This window comes from Periophthalmus magnuspinnatus, chromosome 10 (assembly GCF_009829125.3).
Source record: "Periophthalmus magnuspinnatus isolate fPerMag1 chromosome 10, fPerMag1.2.pri, whole genome shotgun sequence".
Lineage (NCBI taxonomy): Eukaryota > Metazoa > Chordata > Actinopteri > Gobiiformes > Gobiidae > Periophthalmus > Periophthalmus magnuspinnatus.
The window spans coordinates 13,953,322-13,962,447 of record NC_047135.1 but is presented as its reverse complement, the minus strand read 5'-3'; the positions used below and the strand labels follow the sequence as shown (position 1 = coordinate 13,962,447).

At 37.4% G+C, this 9,126-nt stretch overlaps 1 protein-coding gene across 1 annotated transcript in view; it reads left to right on the top strand.

Moving 5' to 3' along the window:
- Nucleotides 1–3,568: 3,568 nt before the first annotated feature.
- cplx2b (complexin 2b) overlaps nucleotides 3,569–9,126 on the top strand; it is a 122,487-nt gene continuing 116,929 nt past the window's right edge. The window contains exon 1 of the mRNA XM_055224956.1: nucleotides 3,569–3,673. The gene's annotated coding sequence lies outside the window, so the exon portion shown is untranslated. The remainder of the gene's footprint in view (nucleotides 3,674–9,126) is intronic.

Below are 9,126 nucleotides of genomic sequence, written 5' to 3'. Positions count from 1 at the left end.
TTGAAATAGTAATAGCAGTAGTATCTGAAATTGTAGTTGTAGCTGTAGTAGTAGTAGTAGAAGTATTTGAACTAGTAGTAATAGCAGTAGTATTCGTAGTAGTAGTAGTATTTGAAGTAGTAGTAGTAGTAGTAGTAGGAGTAGTGTCCCTAAAAGACCCTCCTCCGTCCCCCTCCCTCCTCCTCGCCTGGCCGATTTTTCTTGTTTTGTCTGATTTTTCCTGTTGTTTGAGTTTCCGGTTTGTTTTTGTGTGTAGGCAGCACAGTGTAGTAACACTCATGCCTCACAGCAAGAAGGTTTGGTTCGATCCCCGGGTCGCCCAGGCATTTCTGTGTGGAGTTTTGCATGTTTTTCCCCGTTTCTGGATGGGTTTCCTCCGGGTACTCCGGTTTCCCCCATCAACCAAAACATGAATGCCCTTTGAGACAACTGTTGTTGTGATTTTGGGCAATACAAAAATAAAATGAATTGACTTGAACTGAAAGAAACAGATGCATATACACAGGAGGAGAGCCCAACATTCTGTTCAACACAGTGAGCTCTGTCACTAATGTGCATTTAAGTGACCAAGAAAAGTGAAAAAAAAAAAGCGTAAAAAATAAATGTACAAATTAATCCATGTAAAAATGAATAAAGTCATACCAAAATGTAAAAACAAGCATATTTTAGCCTTTTAATCCCCAGAATTTACGGATAAATGTGTAAATGCAATTTTTTATTTATTTACAAATAAATATTATATTTTTCATTCACAGTTTCATTTAATATACTTCTACTCTTGTATTTATTTATTTATTTCGAATTATGTTATTTTTGGTCTTCCATTGTTCCCCTATAAATACCCCATCTATCAACAGTACAGAAAATAGTGTTTTCTAAAAGACATTTTTTTTTTTTTACCAGAGAAACATTAACTTGTCACAAGTTTAGAGACCTTCAAATCCAAGTTGAATCTTAATTAATTTTATTGAGCCGGAATTCAACAAAAATATTAACTCAAACTCAAAAGCAAAGTCTGACTTGAGTTCAAGTCATGACTTCCAAGTCTACACATCCGACAGTAAGCCAGTAACTTTTTAAAAAATAGGCAGTGCTGGTCAGAATAAATGGCTTTAGAGTAAGCATGAAAACGTTCATTGAAAGGTATGCAGAAAGACCTACTGAGTCGTTGAGCTGAGGCACGTCAAACAATGAAATGGTGTCCAATGATATCACCTCAAATGTTTGCAAGTGCTCACAATTACAGCTCTTGTGGCCTCTGCAAAGAAAGACAACACTGTTATTTACACACAGTATGTTTTCAAGCCTGCTATATGTTGGCAGTCCCCCTTGTTGCCTTGCAGAGACATACATGCCCTTCACATAGTCAATGCCATCTATGGAGACTTGAGTTTTGCTATAAACTGTTTGGCAAATAGTTCTTTCCCCCAGTCTAATCCCTTGTCAGTTGAGGCAGAGAAGAAACTTGGACAGAACAAACAGTGGATGCTTCCATATGAGGTCTGAAAAGTGAAGGTGTGTTGAGGTGGAACACCATCATGTACTGATGACTAGTAGCTAGAGTTTTAAGACATTCTTAAAATTTTGTGTGTCATAAATCACCTTTTTGAAAAATTATGTTTGCCCTCAAACCTCATGGTTCATGAATGAACTTGAGGTAGTGTTTGATGAAATGATGCTTTGGTTTGAGCCTAAAATCTGGAAACAGACAGGTCTCTTTGAGACCCTGTCCATTATCACTTTTTTTCTCTGTAGGTACTGCAAGGAGGCTTCAGTAAAAGAGGGAGATAACACTTACAGAGCAATTTCTTTAAGGTCCAGTCATATGGCTTAAGCCTCATCTTCTTGTGGGACTCGATGGGAATCATGAGTGGTAATAAACGCAGCAGAGAGGCATTTTCATGCCCGTTTCCACCGATGATAAGTTTAGTTGCAAATGTTTTGGGTATAGTTTGTGGTTTGTCAAGCCTGAATCTTTTTGTTCAAATGGTCAAGGGTAAATTACTTTTACTGTATCATTTTATGAATATACAGGGCCATTTCAACAGGTACTATTCCTTCAAACAAGTCTTGCAGTATGTCAGGAGGGAACCCAGAAATTGGATGGAAGTACTGTAATGCTTTCCTGCACAAAACCTGCTTCAATGAAGATGCCATCTTGTTCAAGAGCCTGCAGGTCTTTTAACAATGGTGACAACACTGTCATAACTGCACCTGTGCACATCAGTTATTCTGCACAGCAATGCTAGCTGTATAACGTGAAGACTGGATCTATACTGGCTTGGTAAATTACCAAGCAACCAATATAAAGCACAATGAATCTTGTGAACCTTCCTTGATGTGCCCAATGGATTTGCAGGTTCAAAATCATCTACATGTAAGTGATAGCCACAAATCATCAGCAGTAGACAGTAACTGATTTTGTGAAGTGTGCTCCATCGTTATGTGACATGTAAATTCCTAGTGACGTTTTTCTTTCTCTGAATTTGTCAAGAAGATCTTTATACCTGAATATTGTCAGAATCATATGAAGTATTGAAACATAAACTGTTGTTTGTGCACTAACATCCAACAAGTCGAAACTGGCATCACAAGTGGGTAGTGACCTCTAACAAAGGTTTTCCTCTTTTTGGTTGTGGACAAGTCTTCACCATAGCAGAGAAAAACATCACTTTTTGTGACATGGCATCCTTAAAATCACAGACATTAGTCTTGACGCCCCAAATGTTTAGAGTTCAGTCAACAATTGTGATGCATTCAGTTGGCAATGCCTAAAATGTATTGCTGAATTTAACTGTTCAGGTTTATGTTGCACAAAAAACTCATTAAAGAGGGCATATTATGCAAAATGGTCTTCTGGAGCATTCTACCATATTTTCAAAGATATACCTGAAGAGATTTTTACATCACCTATGCATATTTGAGTAATCTATGGATCCCTCTCAGGCCCTATTCGAACCCTCCTCTTCTCCCTATGTCTGGTTCATTAATCTAATGTAATGCATGATATTGCTGATGCACTATTGAACACCCTCCAGCTAAGCTAGTACTTACCAAGTCTAGCTCAAGATCTTGAGATGGATCCTATGGTGGTCTTCAGATTCAAGAATGTGATGATGTCATAGTTCCAGATGTGGGCAAGTGTAATTAATTACATTGTATATTACTATGGAACATCAAAAATGTAAATTCACCAAAACTGAATATGATCGTTTCTATTAGTGACTAGACCCATAAACTCACTGTAGGTTCTATTACAACAAATATCAGTCTTTCAGCTATACCTCATCTGTATTACATATTGTTGGCCTATAGAATGTTATCTTAAACCCAAAAATACTGCCACTAGCTTGCAATTGTAATCTAATGTTAATTCATGTCTATATAAAGCTAAACTGTCTTCTTATCAGTCAAAAATAACACTCTTTTATAGTTGCTTTCTTTTGCCAGAATGGCGGTGCTTCACCCTGAATGCAAACACACAAGTTGTAACAGGTTCTCTTAATTATCATAAATGAATCGTGCCACAGGGAAAGAAGAGAGAGAGAGAGAGAGAGAGAGAGAGAGAGAGAGAGAGAGAGAGAGAGAAAAGGAGGAGGAAGTCTTCGGGACACGGGCATCACTCGCTCCACGGCCGCAGAACACTCGGGATCCCCGTCTTTACGCACACCAGGTCAGTCGTTTAAATTCCTGTCTCTTTCTGAATTACAGGTTTCTGTCCAAATATTGACTTGCTTTCTGCGTCCAAGGCGTGAACCAGCCCCGTATCTGTTTTCCCCCCATCCAGGCGACGCTTTCCTCCGCTGCAGGTGTTATGTTGTCTGGGGCATAAACGAGATAATTACGCGCTCAAACAATGCACCAGCCACTCTCCCAGTCGCATTCGTTATCGCCTTTACGTAGCTTATTTGTAAATGTACGTTGGATGTTTTGAGCACCGGGGGATAGGGGGGATTTGTGGGCCTGGCTACCCGCTCCGCAGTGCCTTCACCTCGCCTGCTCATGACTGCTGTAGACACTGAATTATTTATAGCCGCGAGTGCATTGATTAGGTTTATGTAATGCTGTTCGGCTGTCAAACGGTGCACTGGAGCGGTGTCGTGGGCTGGATAAAAGCACGGAGACGAGCGCGGAATTCCGTGGGGCCAGAGATGTGTCTGGGCGGCACAGAAACGCGACACACTACGGGCATTGCGGAGAGAGGAGCCGCTACCGGAGCCAATCACAGCTGCGCGCACTGCAAAACCAAACAGTGATCTTTCATTCAGGGGAGGTTTTATCTTAGTTAGAGTGATGTATAGTCTAGAGCCTTTAGCCTTTAGAGTATTGTTCAGTATTGTTGACGTTACTCATCACAAAATGAACAAGACTGATATGAACAAGAATATAGTCAAGCAAAATTGGGAGCCTATCCATGGGTTTCCTGGTAAATGCAACATTTTGAGGGCTTTTTCCCATTCAAAAGATGTACAAGTTTTTGTGTCGGATTGTTAATCACTATGGGAACGGTCCTCCTTTCTTATCATCACCCATATATAGAAAAGAATGGTTTTAAGTTTGCAGTTTTGCAGAAATAATTTTGTTTGATACTAGAAAACAGGTGGAACAGCAGTTAGTATAAATAAGGATGCACTGTGTAACTTTTCGGATAAGGGAGTGTGCCACCAGCATGTATCAAAGGACATTTATTGCTTTGCCTGACATGTTCCACAGTGTTGCATTAAACTAATCTACCTGGCATTTACTTCATTATATGTGTTTTCATATCTTGAGAAACATTGTTTTCTTACTGTGAGTGAGGTTGCCTCTCCACAGATCTGACCTTAACTTACTCTTGTGGCATCAGCTGCTTGTCTTTATGGAGATAGATATGTTTATAGTCATACTGATTATGTTTATAGTCATACTGATTATGTTTATAGTCATGCTGATTATGTTTATAGTCATACTGTGAATCAGGTGAAGCAATAACATCTCCATGGAGACAAGTGGGTGGCAGACCCTCCATCAAAAAAGTTGCATAGTGCACTTTTAAGCAGGTGAAAAATATTGCTCTTACTGAAAAAGAGCTTATGATAAATAAAAAATAGATAAATAAATAAAAATGCAAGTGGACTTATGTGAGTGACTTATGTTTTAATAAACTGTTCAAAGTAGGTCTGTCACGATAACACATTTTGAAATACGATATATCAGTGAAGAAAATATAGACTATAAACGATCATACTGGATGCCATTATGCCACTGACACAATAAAACCTAAAGGAGGAGTTCCACAACATAACTATTCTATATTTGCAGTATTGTTAATGAACATGACCTGCAATAAATAAATTTAACACTTAGAAGGTATTTATTCAAACCTCTACAGCTCAAATAGTCACAAAAGTACAAAAAAATAACAAAAAATTACCCACTACTACAAAGAAAAAATACCCATGATAAATATTGACCTCCAAAAATAATTTTTCCATCTATAAATGCACTGAACGTACATAGACACAGTGTTTACTGTCATAGGCCTAGTTAAAAGTAGAAGAATTGACAAAAAGACTGAAATCTGAACTGACAAACTAATATAAGATCACATTTTGGAACATGTTTGTACAGATCTAAACTACAGGGTTTGCAGTTTTTATTGCAGAATAAGATGGGAGATTTTGTTGTTTGTGGAGGAAATATCGGTACTTCAAAAAACTGCAGTCTTTTTGATACGCTAATTGTATCCATTCAAATTGCAATTTCAATTAAATTGCGATTGTTCTCAACACCCCTAGTGCAGAGGTAGTGCCAGAGAATTTTCCATCTGACCTGAAGTTTTGTGATTCAATCCTTGCTCCTGCTTTTGCCTATTCATAATTTTCATTCAATTTTCACCTATGCTGTGTTTTGTTAACTTTGGACTACATGGATTTGTTCTGAATTGGTAATCGCTATGGCAACATTCATGCATTTTTTATATTATTATTATTTTTTTTATCATTGGGAAACTATTGATTAGCTGCTGCTGTTGTGTCCTGGGGCAACACACTTAACCTACTTTGCCTACAGTGCGTGTGTACAGTGTGTGAATGAATGTGTGGATGGGTGGTTGGTTCCATTGATGTGAAGGGCTTTGAGTGGCCAGCGCAGGCAGAAGGAGTTACATAAACGTGCCTATTTTCCTTTTATTTAAACTACTTTTTTTTTTTTTTTTCAATTTCTACGAAATATATTGAAGTTATTCGCTATGCAATTTATCAAATTTTCTTTGTGATTACAGCTCGACAATCTCATACAAAAATGGCTCTTAAAGTGCTACACTCGTTCGCTATGTTTATTCACTGGTGGTTGTAAGCTATGTAAAAATCATGTTAAAGAGTCAATCTCTATGAGCAAACATAGCAGAAAATCATAATGTGCTAATATACAATTGTGATGATAAGATGTCGATGGTAGCACATTAGAGTTCACTGTACACCAATGCATCTTATGTTTGTTGTTTTTTTCATTTATTTATTTTTGACAAAAGTGAAAAGTAAATTTCTGAACTTCACTACAATTTAAAGGTCATTTATTACGCAAAATTTACTATTGTGAGCTTCAAGCCACGTTAGAGTGCTGTCATATCATCAAAAACATATATTATTATTATTATTATTATTATTATTATTATTATTATAGGTATCTGTAGCTGTATAATATCTGTCTATTTGAAGGAATAAGCTTTTCTTTAGTGCCAAAATCAACTTTAAAATCATAGTATTACAACTCTCATTTCCATGAATAAGTCCCTTTTTTGCAGTGCGGTTGCTGACAGACTGACGCTACAGTATGCTTCAGTTCTGTGCCTTTTTTACAGTGCAGAGTGAATGTGAGCAGATGTGGTGAGTGTGTGTGAGTGGTTCAGGAGCAGGTGGGCAGAGGCAGGTGACCATGTAGCTCCATTTAACACTACAGTCGGGTTTAGTCACAGTTTGTCCAATGTGAAAATGGAAGAGAGCCCAAAGAGAAAAGAGTTTTGGTGCATTCGATTAAGCGGTTTTACAATGACATATTACACTGAATAGTACTTGGTTTGGACTTACTATATATTTTAAAGTTTTTCTCCTCATTATATTCATGTCCCCATGGAGATAGATACATTTAACATCATAAAGTGGAACATTCTAAATAAGTTACACAGTGCACTTTCACAGTCTGCATTCACATTTGCACACACCTCTTCAAATTTGGGACTAAACTCCGAACTTAACTAGGGCTGTGTTTGAATGACCCCCCCTAGCCCCTATCAGTCTCTCTCTCTCTCTCTCTCTCTCTCTCTCTCTCTCTATATATATATATATATATATATATATATATATATATATATATATATATATATATATATATATATATATATATATACACACACACACACACACACATATATACACATGTTTTCTTTTAACTGACAAGTGAAACAAAATAAATGTACTGTTAAAGTCAAAGTCTTGATTTAGTTCATAAATAATGATTAGAATAGACTGACACACATTTATGAACTAATAATAATCATTCAAGTTTTTGTCAAACTGCATCAGATTCATAGTGACTCATTAGCTCTTTGTCTGAGATGTGGAAATTCTTGCTCTTTTAATAGCTCAAGCTAAGGTAAACACCTAATGCTTGCAACTTTACGCCATACCGGTTTATTTAAGAGTGGTTTATTAATTATCAGGGCTCAATAGTGCGATAAATCAGAGTCTATCTGTTTTCATTCAGTCATGTTGTGTCTAGTTAAAGAGCTGTCGCTTTTTCCCCTCAACCCTCACAATGCATTGTGTTCTATATTTGCCGGTCTAGTGACTGTGCTGGACATTACTTTCCAAGAAGCATTTTTAGTACACTGAACATTCGGACGTCACTGAAAATGGCGTGACCCCTAAATAGTGCCTTAAGTAGGGAGTAGTGTGAACACAGCCTAGGCCTAGAAAAAGACGAAGAGGATCAAGAGGAACAAACCAGGACCAAACCCAGAGAACACATTTTAAGATCTGTGACCAGGATTCAAACCTTCAATTTGCTGCAGTTGAAGAAAATCTTTCAATAACGCAGATGCAATTCTTTCAAAGTTCAAAGTTTGTTCAGTTTCAATTTAAAGTCATAGTATGTGACATTCTAGCCAGCTAACTAAAGACTAAACACCTGACTTTTCTCCTGCTGGTTTCCATAGTTGTTTGCCTATAATATTCCACTGTATGGCTTAAATGCCATGAAGAATGTTCCAAAGTATGCTTTAACTTTCTATTTCCATGGAATCTTGTAGATAATGTGCTACCTCTAGAAAGTTACATACTGTACCTTTAATTCATTTTTTTTTTTTTTTGCTTTCTATTTTCAAATTAGATCTTTTGACTAAACTAGTTTATGTTGTCCATCTATTATTAATCTTGTGATATATAGACTGTGATATAGACAATCCACTAACATGCATTGTGGTTAATTCTGGTTTGTCCTGTAATTGTCATGTGCACTTGAATGCATCGCTGTGATAAGTATCAGGCAGCAGCTCTTGATAATTTGTGGTCAGTGACAGTGTGAATGGTTGTCATGACGATGCTGCAAAAGGGGCGGGGGAAGAGGCAGGTGTCCCATGGTAACAGTAGAGATAAATAAACAAAAGTACAAGCAGATGGTACAGAGGACGAACAGTGACTATATGGTGCAGAGGAGGAACAGTGAATATATGGTACAGAGGAGGGCCAGTGAATATATGATACAGAGGAAGCACAGTGAATATATGTTGCACCGGAAGAACAGTGAATATATGGTACAGTGGAGGGAGAGGGTCAGATGGAGCAGAGGATGCAGAGGCGAGGATCAGATGGAGCAGAGGAGAAGAGATGACCTTTATTAGTTGGTCCCATGGTTGCAGTATGAGCAGGAGGTCAGCAAGATCCGTGTCCACTCTGAAACGGAGAAAATAATTGCCTTTTTAAGCTCAAATCCTGCTGCTCCTTCTCTGTCTGTAAAAAGTATATTTACTTTGTTCTGTCTGGATTTAACAAGACTTTAAAGCACTGTCTTAGCACTAAGACATGACTTTCATTGAATTTTCAAAGTTTGAATATATATATATATATATATATATATATATATATATAT